The 13,793-nt window shown below is 39.5% G+C and overlaps 1 non-coding gene across 1 annotated transcript; it reads left to right on the forward strand.

Moving 5' to 3' along the window:
• The first annotated feature begins 13,027 nt into the window (after nucleotides 1-13,027).
• On the forward strand, nucleotides 13,028-13,133 carry LOC123323464. Its single transcript, XR_006539409.1, has one exon. It is a non-coding gene; the product is annotated as a U6 spliceosomal RNA (small nuclear RNA).
• The last annotated feature ends 660 nt before the right edge of the window (nucleotides 13,134-13,793 follow it).

Raw genomic sequence — 13,793 nt, forward strand, 5'->3', positions numbered from 1 at the left:
ATCAAGACTGGAATGAACATGCCTATGTGGTCCAGGGCCTGCTAGTGAAGGGCAGGTGTCCCGCGATTGAAACTGTCCTTTGAGGAGATGGAGGTTTACAAGTGTCATCAATTTCCCTTAGAGATCCTTTTGACTATTCTGTAACAAACCCGTTACCCCCATGGGGAGAAGCATTTGCTCTTCTGGTCTAAGAAGGAGACAATAGTCTGGTATGATTGGTGTTGTAAAGATTAACAACAGTTAGTGCCAGTTTTCACCCTTGAGGGACAGCACTTCGATTTTTTATCAGTTCCTAGAGAATCACCCTCCTGTATGTTCACAGGACACAGAAAGGTGTGATGATCTGTTCTTATTGGGAAAAAGAGAGAGAGAGAGTGAGAGAGAGAACTATATATAAGCAAGAGGCAACGCCAAGCTAAATAATATAATTGTGTTATTGTACATTCATCTTTGGGGTCTCTGCTTCCATTTCTCTTCCTTTCCTTTCATTTGTTTGCCTTCGACACTTTGCTTGGTTGCCCCTGTCTGTGTGATCACCAGTTGATTGCAGGGAGAGCGTGTTGACGAATAAGCGGAATGAGGAATGTTGAGAGAAGAACTTGAGAAGTAGTTTTTTGAGTTCTGGGCAAATTGGAGTTGAATAGATAACTAAGGCAGTGAGATGGGAGGAGAGTGGGAAGAGAAAGAAAAACTGGATATATTGTTATAGTTTTGGCTCTCTCTGGGCAAGGGAACCATTGCTGCTTTGGACTTCAAACCGTAATAGAGGCATGTTTATGATTCATATAAAGAGGTCTGGAATGCCCTGGAGGAACGGCTTTCTTGGCTTGCCCTACAAATTTCCAGAGATATTGAAGTCATGTGTGCTTTATTAGTGTATTAAAGATTAATGTTCAGGTTTATAGCATTATACAAATTGAAACAGAAAAGTTTACTTCATTTGTTTTCGAGAACAAAATAATACTTGCCAGGTTTGGGGGGGCAGGAGTCGGAAAATGTGTTGAACGACCCATCAGAGTCCAATGAGTTTTTCTCCCTTACAGAGAAAAATTACTTGAAGAATACACCTCCCATTAAAAGGGGTGAAACTAACTCGTCCTTAAAAAGGTCTCTGATTAATCAGAAAGTAAGAACATCCAATAAGGTCATCATTTGTAACCTGTCAGCATCGAGTGGCAATAACACAGTGAAAATATGCCGCAGTATTCAGAACATCACCGTTTACCTTTCTGGTGGTGAAATGACCTCAAAATGAACAAGAGACCCCCCCCCCCAAAAAAAAATGAACAAGAGACGGAACTCAGATGTGATTATCAGCCTTCTGATACTCATTTCGCAGTGTTTCTGGTGGAGTTTTAATCCTGAAGTGCTTTCCTTTGCCACCCAGCAAGCTTCTGAGTTCCTGCTTTCTGCTCTTCTTTGGAATGTGCTCAGGGAATGTAAACTCATTTTAATATTGGCCTAAGTAAAACAGGATTACAAAGGTAAATCTGTGGTTCAAGTTCCCATAGTGCATTTCAAAAGCAAATTAAATTATTTTGGGATTATCTTGTTTTGGATAGCATTATTCATTTCTACTAGCGTAGTTAATCAAGAGTTGACAAATATATTTTGTAATGTAAACTTCAAGTCACACCATTATTTTCTAGGTTTTAGTATGTTACCAAACATTCAGTTAGTGTTGGCATGGGTGTTACCGGAAAGCAATTGAAATATGAACCAATTTTTTAGTAGAGTCTCATTTAAACAAGAGTAAAGAAGAAAGTAAAACAACTCAAGTGGTAACAAATACCCCTAATTTCAGGCTCAGTATAATTTTCGATGTGGTAGTCATATGAGGCTTAATTTGTATGTTTCTAGAAAAGATACGAAATATAGGTTAGTAAGAAATCCCTTTTAAAGTACATGCAGTGTACTTTATATTAAAACATGTTTTTATATTAAAACAAAGTAGCACACGAAATCAGGAGAGATGCCTTTCTAACCTTAAATTTCTGTCAAAAGTATCTAGCTGAGAGTTTGTGCAAAAGTCAGTGATGCTCATTTTGCAGCAGATAATTGTGTTGCTCCTATGCTCTCTCACGGTGAGCTCTCACGGACGCCTTTCATCCTGTGTAAACTTGATAGATCCACAGAACGGAAAATTTCCTAAACCCACTGCTGACAGGAAAACTTAGTATCTTTACTAATCTAGGGTGTTAAAAAACAAACAAACAAACAAAACCTTTTAATGTAGAGGAACAGCCCTATATAATGAGTTATAACTAATAGGCGCAAGTAGGTGGAAGGGGATGATGGAGATATTTGATGCTTCATCCACCTGCAAGTTTGGTACATTTTTCAAACCTCTACTGAAAGAATAAACTGCTATAATGTATACTGCTTTAATACAACATCTTGTACTTGAAGCCTACTTGGGTGAGGCTTTCCATGGATTCTTTGAGATTGGTTGTAGTGAAACGTGGTACTTTGGTGGGAAGATCTTAAAGGAACACTAGCATCCCATAATCCATTTACTAACCATTTATCCCCGTCCATCCCCTCTCCAGCCCAGTGCCTTCTCCAATGTACCAGACCCCCCCTTCCTGTTGTCCCACTCCCCATTTATGCACCCTCTCAATAAGCAGAAGGCCAAGAGAGTAATGCCAGAGCTGCTTTTTATTAGACAGATGAGGATGTCAACCAAATCTCCTTTACAGGTATGACGTTGCTCTTTTAGAAGAAATTCAGTGACCAAGCCTGGAGACTCTCGCCACGGCTGTACTCAAATCCTTTGACTATGTGCCACATGATCTGGTGAGGGCATAGTCAAGCGTGTAGGAGAAGACAAAAATTCTCCTTGTCCGCCCAATGCCTGGCTCACTTGCTGGCTGCACCCACTGGGAGGAAATAGAACAGTGCACACACAAACGAGGTTGCCGGTCACTGTCCACCGGAAATGTCAGGGTGACAGCCTGGGGGCAAAAGGAGGAACTACCCTTGAGTTTTTGCCCGGCTTGCTCGCACTAGCGTTTGTCACAGGTGGCTGACACAGTTAGGCATGTCCACGCCGAGCCAGTCTCCTCAGTATGGCTCTCAAAAACTACTAGTTTGATTTCCTTTTATTTTAGAGCCCGGGGGGGGGGGGGGGGTTGTGGGGCAGGGATGGGGGGAGCGGGAAAGAACTTCACACTTTAATTCTGAAAATAACTTTTTGTTTTGTCATCCTTTTTTTTTTTTTTTCCCTAGAGTGATTACATTGTCACAAAAACACACTTTGGAAGAAAAGTGATGCTTATGGAATTTCACCTTTGTCCACTCCAGATCTGCCTAAAAGAAAGAAAATTTAGAGGCTTCTGAATAGAAAACAGCCCGAATTTCTAAAAGCTGACAAATGGATGCCGGCAGGTGAATGATCCTAACATAGATCATTCGTCCTGCTGCCTTATGGACCAAGTAATTGTGCATTAAGAAATTCGCACTGTACTTTGCTTTTATTTTCTGGTTCCCCCCTCTCCCCGCCAGTCTCTCTGAAAGGAAGCATATGCTATAATCAACACCCATTTCACCGATGTATAACACTTAGGTTTAGTTTGGAAGCTGAAAATCCTTTACACAAGAGCAGAAAAAGAAAAAAAAAAAGTTACGTTTATGAGAAGGTAGGTATGATCTGGAATCTTTTTCTTCTGAGTAATACATAAAACATTTCTTGATCCAAGGAGTTAAATGTCAACTGAACTGATGTCTTGATGGGACATATTCAACATCTTAAAGACAGGTCCAAAGGACAGATTACCGCAGTTTTTGCTCATTAACAAAACTGCAACCTTCTGTCCACATTAAATGTCAACTGAACTTATATCTTGAATGAGCATTTTCAACATTTTAAAGGCAGAACTGAGGAACAGATTATTTGTTCATATACAATTCTGCAATGTTCTGCCTGCAAATCAATTGAGCATCTCCAAAACCATTTTTTTTTTTTTATTTTGAAACCTACATTTTCCCCCTTTAAAGAAGCAAAGTTATTCAGTCTCCTCACAAAGCCCCGCTCTGCCTCTCTGGGCCTTCCCCCTGCCCCCCCGCCTACCCCCCATTCTTCCTCTCTCTCTGGCTCTCTGCTGGACACACACTCTCCCTCCCATGCCCAGGGCTCCTATAAAGAGATCAGTTTCCCATATTCAAGAAATTCGTGTATATGCATCAATCAGTATTCTGAAACTTAAGCCAAAAGGGACCTCTTATAAGGTCTTGTTTTCCTTATGGATAATGAGCCTATATAAGATGTATCAAATAAAAAAAAAAATCAGAGCAAGCTTCCTCCTCCTATTTTTGCTTGCCTCTGATGGAAACTGAATTAAGATTTTAGGAACCTGGACCTTTGAGAACATGACACTAACAGGTGGTGATCACAGAGGATCGGTACAAAGGTCTTGAAGCTTGCTTAGAGCTTTGTCACGTGATGGCACACAAGTTGTGACTTGTGTCCTGACTGGCAAACCTCATCATACCACAGATGGGTGTGAGTGTCTGTAGAACTGTGTGAGTGCTAGTGCGTGTGTGCGCACACGTCAGCGTGTGTATGCGCACCTCTGTGTACCTGTGCACATGTGACGTAGGTGTACCTGTTGTGTGTAACTCTGTTAAAAAAAAATTGCTTCGCATTCAGTGTGCACCTTTGAAGTCGTGTACTCTTCACCTGAAGTTTTTCGCCACTCGGTTTTGATGTCTTTGAACGTGTACTTCTATCTTCAAGCAGGCTTTGTAGTACATGTTGCTAAACTAACTTTTCCGAAGAGCCGAGTTGACGTCTGTTTTTTTATTCCTTGCCTACCAACCAGAGGGATGGAGGGGGCTCTTTTTTTCCCTTGTGAATGGGGCCGGGGAGAGGATGTAACCGCGGTCCCACTCACTCCTTCGGTGACTGGTGACCGCGAGGGCAGTAGGTTCCGTCAGTTCCTTCAGACTCTTCTTTTCCCAACCTAATCAAATAGTACAGTGTGGCTTTTGTTCAATATGGTAACAGTGCACTCTATAGGCAGCCTTTCTTCAAGCCTTCTGTCACCATTTTTATTTTCAAGTAAGTTTTAAGTCACAATCGTTCAGAATTGTGGAAAGCAAAGATGATTTGGGGGGAAAATGCTCTACTGCTTTATTTGTATATTAGGTTTGGGGGCTGCCAGCGACAGGGTACAGCACAGGGGTGTAACACTTGCTGAATAAATAGATGGGAAACCTCCTACACAACAGTACAAACAAATAGTCACAGGTACAGCATAACAAATACGCAGTCTTTCTGACACTACTTCTTAGTTTACAGGCACAACTAATTTATTCAGTATTGTGCTGGAAGAATCCTTTTAGCATATGTGTACCAACATATCACTTACCTTCCAGCTACCGGTTTATGCTGCTGATAAGAAAAACTAGTGATGGAACGATTATTATTATTATTATTTTTTTTTTTTTTTTGTGACCTCTACATTTAATTTGGTATCAGACATAGTCACTTGGTCAGTAAAAACTAAAACGTTACAGTTCCAGTGGTTCATTACATTTGCTCTTTCTGCTACACAGATCTGCTTTGAGTTGCTCTGGCTTTGTCTTCCTTTGTAAATACTCTTATACTCTCGTTTCTTTGTAAACATCTCATTTGCAGTTTTGGGAGACAACCTTGCAACTTTGTATAGTGTTTATATATATATATCTGACTTGCCTTTCCATAGAGCTACTTGCAATAAATGTGTTCACGAAAGTTATTATGTGTGGAGACTCATTTTTCTTAATAGCATCATCCCCACTCCATTATAAATATATATTTTTTTCCTGCTCTGTGGAGGCACTGCCTGCATTTTTCAGAAAAAGCCGTTAATTTAGGATTTGGGTAAAAGTCACTGTGCTTAAAAACACCAGGCTTCTCGGTGATGTTAACACATTAACTCCTGAGTCTCCAAACGTGGAGGTGGTACTTGCGTAGAGCTTAGCTGAGTTTTCATGTCGACTGTGAGGTATGAATTATATAGAGAATCGACCACTCAGTGAGGGTAAGGTAATCATTTACAGTTTTCTTTCCTCTCCTTCCCTTGCCATGTACTCTCGCCGTTTAATTGACTCCCTTTTCATTCACAGTTGACCCCTGAACAGCACAGGGCTTTAGGGGCCCCGACCCCCTGCACAGTCTAAAATCCACGTCTAACTTTTGACTTCCCGAAAGCTAACAACTAAGAGCCTGCTGCTGACCGGAAGCCTTACTGAGAACAGAAACAGTCCATTAGCACATACTTTGTATGTTATGTGTATTACATACTGTATTCTTAAAAAAGAAGACATTATTACAACAATGACAATCATGAAGAAGAGAAAATACATTTATGGTACTGTGGTGTATTTATTTTTTAAGAGAATCCATGTGTAAGTGGACCTGCACAGTTCAAATCAGTGTAGTTCAAGGGTCGAATAGGCTTATTTCTAATCATTGGGAAGGCAAATATGAGTACATAAAAAACACACCGACGAACAGACAGAAAACAGCTTTGCATTGATGGAATATAGAAGGACGGATGGGTCAAATATCAAGAACATATTAGTAAGTTATATTGCCGGCCTTGTCAGAAACCAAAGATTGAAAGGAACACTAGAAAAATAATTGCTTCTCTCACTGGTTCCCTTACCAAATCGCCCTTGCCACACAGAAGGGCAGTGAAAGTAAGTAAGATTTGGGGACCAATGCCCGACCAAGGTTCAATGGGTGATGGGGGAGGGACCTGTGGAGTCGGATGGGGAACAGGGTAGGGAGTCAGTTCCCACATTATGTGCATAATTCACAAGCTACATTGTATGTTTGCAGACAATCGAGCTCATTGTGCAACTTGACCTTAGTTGTGGGTAAGGAATATCACAATGGGAGGGTGTAATTAGATTGCCTTTATCATTAGAAATTGTCCACAACAGAGACCATCTTTAAAAACAATTTATATATCGGGGTGCCTGGGTGGCTTAGTTGGTTGAGTGTCAGACTCTTGGTTTCAACTCAGCTCATGATCTCATGGATGTGAGATTGAGCCCCGCGACATCATCAGGCTCCGTGCTCAGCCGGGAGTCGGCTTGAAGATGCTCTTCCTCTGCCCCTCCCCCCACTCACATGTGTGCATGTGTGTGTGTGTGCACATGCACGCTCTCTCAAGGAGCTAAACCTAAAAAAAAAAACAATTTATACATACACACACATATATATATTCATTCACACATTTTAATGTCACAGATTATATATGAATTCTAGCCCTAGTCCTCACTTTAAGAGAGGCAATCTATATTTGTCAGGACACAGTCCAAATGTATTTTCTTCGTCCCAAACAGCCCCTCAAAGACATGGGCACATCTGTGCTTACCAAGACTACATGATCTCTGTGTACTCATTTGGTGATTCACATCTTTTTTTTTTTTTATTGTGTTATGTTAATCACCATACCTTACATCATTAGTTTTTGATGTGGTGTTCCATGATTCATTGTTTGCGTATAACACCCAGTGCTCCATTCAATACATGCCCTCCTTAATACCCATCACCAGGCTAACCCATCCCCCCACCCCCTCCCCTCTAGAACCCTCAGTTTGTTTCTCGGAGTCCATAGTTTCTCATGGTTCGTCTCCCCCTCCAACTTCCCCCCCTTCATTTTCCCCTTCCTACTATCTTCTTCTTCTTCTTTTTTTTAACATATAATGTATTATTTGTTTCAGGGATACAGGTCTGCAATTCAACAGTCTTACACAATTCACAGCGCTCACCATAGCACATACCCTCCTCAATGTCCATCACCCAGCCACCCCATCCCTCCCAACCCCCCACCACTCCAGCAACCCTCAGTTTGTTTCCTGAGATTAAGAATTCCTCATAGGTGATTCACATCTTAATGGGACTTGAACTCCTGGGACAGTAGGCATAGCCAGTGTGGCTGCTTCAACAGTCAGCAGAACTCATTAGCTGGAAAGATCTACAGAACTTCAGCGGCTCCACTCCCCTGGTCTCCTACATAGTAACCACATGCTCACTATAGAACGTGAAGTGGTACTGTTTCTTTAAAGCATAAAATCTATTCAGAAGACTTACCAGGTAAAACATACATAAATACACACTAGTTAAGCACCTCCAGTGACTGTTTAGAAAAGTATTACTAGGTGCTAATTGAATCCAAAAGGCATCTTGGAAACGCACCTAAACGCTTTTTTTTAATGTTTTGAAAACAAAACTGCCCAAAGGCAGAACCTGGAAAATGTGAGTATGAGAATTTGTGTGGGTAAGCCAGATCAGGACCCCTAATTTATAAAATGTGCAAAAGAGAAATTATGCAAAATCAATGCACAGAACGAGGTTGAACTGTATTCCATCTGAGAAAAACCAATTCATTTTCCCTCCAAGACATGCATGTTAATGGGTGCTGGTTTTCAGGCAGCTACCTTAAGTCCCAGTTTGCTGCTTAAGTGTACTTCAGAGATAAGAAATGCAACGGAGCTGTACAAAATGAGACAACTTTCCTCCTGTCTCTTGTGCATGATAAATGCTAAAGCAATTAGGAACCACTGTTGCATGTTACATTGGAATTTGTCAGTAACATCAGTGGTGTGCTATATAAATGGAGGAAACTTATTTAGAATAAAGTCCCGAGAACCTAAGAGGAGATCACTGGTTTAACTTAATTTTAAACATTTGGGTCCACAGAACTGAACGAGAAGCAATCCCCTCCTTCATTTTTTCAATCTCAGAATATCCATTACAGTGTCTTCTGTATGGCAATCATCTGAATTAGCATTTCAATAACAAAAGGAGCAAAGAAATATTGAAATGGAAAGTGGATTCTTAAATGTCTACAGAAAAATGTGAGACTTAGAGTTCATTTTGTAACTCCGAGAAGCTTTTCAACATTTTTGCACTTTCTGCATCATTTTCAGGGAATTGAATACATGTAGGCCTATATTCGTGCTCATATTTTTGTTACTGTTTCTTTTAACTTTCTCAGAAGCAGTTTAGGAACCATCTGTCTGACCTTGCTTTCTTTTTCCATTTTTTTTCTTCTTTACATTAGTTACGATTCTGCTCATTCTGCTTAGAATTATAGTTAAATATATCACATTAATTACACAGTAGATATAACCCATGTAAGATGTCGATACTGCAAAAAACCTCTTTTGTAAGACTACTATGTCTTTTTGTGGGGGTGTGACAATGATACTTGGTCAACATTGGAGTTGTCAAGTGTTCTAATCTGGTTCCTTAGCACATTAGAAAACTATAGTTGACTCTTGGTTGGTATAGAGTTGACATTCTGGAATTGGGTTTAGAACTACAAGGGATCTTAGGCATGGTGTAGACCAAGCCCTACCACCCTTCCAACTATTTGTCTATTCACCCACTTCTCTCCCTTGGAGAAATTATTTTAATTACCCTTCCCATCTATTAAAGTCCCGATAAGAAGTCTGGTAGGAGGATAGGATAAAATGATTGGAAATATTTCTTTCTAGTCTAGAGTTTATGACCCATGATACTCCATGGAAAATGAGAGTTTGCCACATCAGATTTGAAAAGAGGATCTTCTCTTCTCCCTCCCTGCCCAGCTCCACCAAGAAATTCTCATTACACCGAAGGTGCTCATAATATTTCACTTTGTGGATTCAGAAACTTAAACCAATTTTCTACTTTCCCCACTTACGATAAAGTAAAACTTTTTCTTGCCAGAATTAACGAGAAAAAATCTTATCTGAAACTCCAATTGCTAAATCACAACTGAGACAAAAGGCCAGCCTATCCTAATACAAAGAGTCATATTACAAAAGACACACCAGATGACCCTACATCGAAAGCCCTATGTACCACATAGTAAACAAAATCCTCTAGACTGATTTTGATGTGTTACTGTAATGAATTTATACTCTGAGCTGGCACCAAATCATTGTAAGTAATGAGATAGAAGACTTCCACTTCTGGCCAAGATAGACCGGATTTATTCTCCCACCTGAAAAAACACAAAATAAAAATCCTTCAAAATATGAAACAAGGATTTTCAAGACACCAGACATCAACTAATATAGGTCAGTGATCCCTCAGAGGTGAGAAACAAACTTGGTAAGCCCTACAATTGACCTGTCTTACTACTTTGAGAGCAATTTCAGACCATGGTGCAGGAGTGGGAAATCTAAGCCAACCCCTGAATTAAAGAGATGGACCTCTAAGCACAAGGAGGTCAAGATGGCTAGAATTCATGAGATACATTCCCATAGAGGAAAGATCTTCACAGAGAACTCCAGAGGTGTGTAGAGGGTTCTCCTGGAGTATTCAGCAAAATAACTGATCACACCAGGCATGGAAGGAAATTATTTGAGGCCATAGGAAGAACCACCTGAAAGGATTAGAGGTAACAGTGCTTGGTACTCACACAGGCATAGAAGTAGGACATGTTCCTGTCAACCAGAATGGAAAACCTCAAGATTTATGGGATATTGGATAGAATACTCAGAAAGCTCTTGCCTCAGTATTGGGGAAAATTAGCCCTAAACTGAACAATGCTCCAGACTTACCTAGGGAATCTTACAAATAAGATGTGAAAGGAACAGCTTTTGAATAATTTAACTGTGTTCCAGGAAAAAAAAAAAAAAACTAAAGAATATTTATAAGATTACAAAATATCCAACATTCAACAAGATATGATCACAATGCCTGGCACCAAATAAAAAAATCAGTGGGCATGCAAAAACACAAAACATGAATAGGACCCATAATGAAAAGTAAAATTAATGGGAACCTATCCAGAAATGACACAGATGATAGAATTAGTAGACATGGCCATTAAACAGTTTTTATAACATATATTAAAAAGTTAATTAGAGAAAGGGAAGATATATAAATGACACAAATGGAACTGCTAAAGATGAAAACTATAATTTTGGAGATGAAAAGTATACTAGATGGGATGAGTGGCAAATAAGATATTTTAGAAGAAAAGATTGTTCAACTTGAAGTCATAGCAATAAAGTCAATTCAACATAAAACAAAGAAAAAAGAGAAGTAACAAAAATGACCAGGGCATTAGTGAACTGTGGGACAATTTCAAATGTGCTAGTATACGTGACTGAAGTCCATGCAGGAGGAGGGGGAGGTGGGAGACCAGAAAAATATTTTAAAGTAATAAGGGGCAAAATTTTTTCCAAATTTGATGAAAACTATAAATTCATGGGTCTAAGACGCTTAATAAAAACAAAGTACAAGAAACACAAAGAATTACACCAAAACACATCGTGATCACATTATGTGCAGAGGAACAAAGATAAGATGATAGCAGCTTTCTCATTAGAAATTATGCAAGTGAGAAGCCACTAGAGCAACATCTTTAAAGTTCTGATAGGATTTTTTAAAAAGTCTACCTAGAATTCTATGCCCAGTGAAAAGAGCTTTCAAAATCCATGGTGAAATAAAGACTTTTTCAGATAGATAACAGCTGAAAGAATGTGGCACCAGCAGACTGCTCTTTAAAGAAAGGAAGTAAAAGGCGAAAGATTTATGCGATCTGAAGAGAAACAAGAGTTTCTAATGCTTGGAAAATTAAACAAGATGGAAATAGAGATCTACACAAAAGAATGAAGTGACTGAAAATGGAAACTCTATGGGTAAATTTATAAACTATTTTTCTTATTATGTATACGTCTTTAAAGGATGCTTGAGGACATCAGTGGGAATATAAGGTCCTCTGAAATTTCTTTCCCCAATAAAACCAAGGAGTAGACTGACAAAAATTGTCAGAATCAACTTTTTTTAGAACTCTGAAAGTTAACGAAAGACTTGCAGCAATCCAGGAACTGTTTACTCAAAAAAACAAAACAAAACAAAATCCACAAAAACCAGTTGAATCTTGGTAAGAACACTGACCTTTGTGGTGTTTTCACTTGCCCTATTCCCATCTCCCTATGCTTAGCTATGTGGTAGCCTGGAATACTAATAGCCCTCAATCATTGTGAAAACCAGCCACTTGGCAGCCACTGGAGTGTGCAGAAAAGGGTAGGACCTCCTTCAAAGCCTCATTCCCAAATGACTGCCATTATTGACCTGTTTGGTGGTTCCCAGGATGAACGCACTCACAAAGCTTGTCTATATTTGACCTAACACAGAGGTGTGCCAGTGCCAATGAACTTTTCCCTGGGGGCATTTGTTAAAACCAAACAGTATTAGTTGTTTAATATGGCAACTGCCTCAGACTGTAGGTAACAGTTGAGATAAACAATAAGCTTACTAAAAAATCTTAAAAGGAAAATCTGGAAGATGTGATATCCATAGGAGGCTTTGAAAGGCTCTGAAATGTTTCTGTGAACCTAGAAGGAAAAGAACAGGTAGTGATGGGGGCATGCCCAGGGCTGTGCACATGCTCATGAGAGACCTGAGAAGACAAAGGTCTCACCACTGCCTAACCTGTAGGATTCTATACCAGCAGGAGGAGAAGGCTAAAAAAGGGTTGTGAACTGCCTGGCTGAGAGTTGAAGCTGTGCCCCAGGGATCACAGAGCCACTCGGCAATGGCTGGGAGATTTATTGGTTCCAGGCATTTAAGGAAATTTCTGTAAAGTAATTATCTGGACACTAATCTAAGTGAAGCAGAGACTTGAGTGGCTACACATGACAAAAAAATACAAATTTTGACAGAATTAGTACAGAAACATCATTAAACAAACAAACAACAACGACAAATAGCTACACCAACAAAACTTTTGGGGGGGCATTTGATATGCAAAGTCCTCACATTACTACTTTAAATTTCCAATTTTCAAGAAAAAAATTATGAGACATGTAAAAAAGCAAAAAAGTATAGCCCATATACAGGAAAAGAAGTAGTCAACAGAAACAATTCCTAGAGGAAGCCTTGACTTCGGACTTAGCTAGACAATCACTTCAAATCAGCAATTTCAGTTTTCCCAAAAGTAAAGGAAACGATGAGAATATAAGAATGATGCCTTACTAAATAGTGAATGTTAATACAGAGATAGAAATTATTTAAAAAGAACCAATAAGTGCGCTCACCTTGGCAGCACATATACCAAAATTGGAACGACACAGAGAAGATTAGCATGGCCCCGTGCAAGGATGACACACAAATTCATGAAGCAGTCCATATTTTTAACTGGAATTTAAATTTAAAAAAAAGAAGAAAAAAGTAAACAAGTACTTAAAAAATAAAAAGAAGAACCACTAAGAAATTCTGGAGTTGAAAAGTACAAAAACTGAAATGAAAAATTCACCAGTGGGGCTCAACAATACATATGAACTGGCAGAAGAAAGAAGCAGCACACTTGAAGATTGGTCAAATGAGATTATCCAGTCTGAGGAATAGAAAGAAAAAAGAGTAAAGAAAAAGGAACAGAACCATCTGAGAACTATGGAGCACCATCAAGTGAACCAATATCCATAATAACAGGAGTCCCAGAGGGAAAAGCGAGACAAAAGGCCAGAAAGAATATTTGAAGAAATGGTAACCAAAAGCTACCAAAATTTGATGAAATACATTAATCTGCACATCCAAAGAGTTCAATGCACTCCAAATAGAAATAGCTCAAAGAAAATCTCACCAAGATTACATTAGAATCAAACTGTCAAAAGTCAAAGACAACGAGAGCATCTTCAAAGCAGCAAGGCAGAAGCAATTCATCATGTACAAGGGATCCTTCATAATATTACTAGGCAATTTCTCATCAGAAACCAAGGAGGCGGGGTGCCTGGGTGGCTCAGTCGTTAAGCGTCTGCCTTCGGCTCAGGTCGTGATCCCAGGGTCCTGGGATCGA

The sequence above is a fragment of the Neomonachus schauinslandi genome, chromosome X (genome assembly GCF_002201575.2).
Source record: "Neomonachus schauinslandi chromosome X, ASM220157v2, whole genome shotgun sequence".
NCBI classification, from domain to species: domain Eukaryota; kingdom Metazoa; phylum Chordata; class Mammalia; order Carnivora; family Phocidae; genus Neomonachus; species Neomonachus schauinslandi.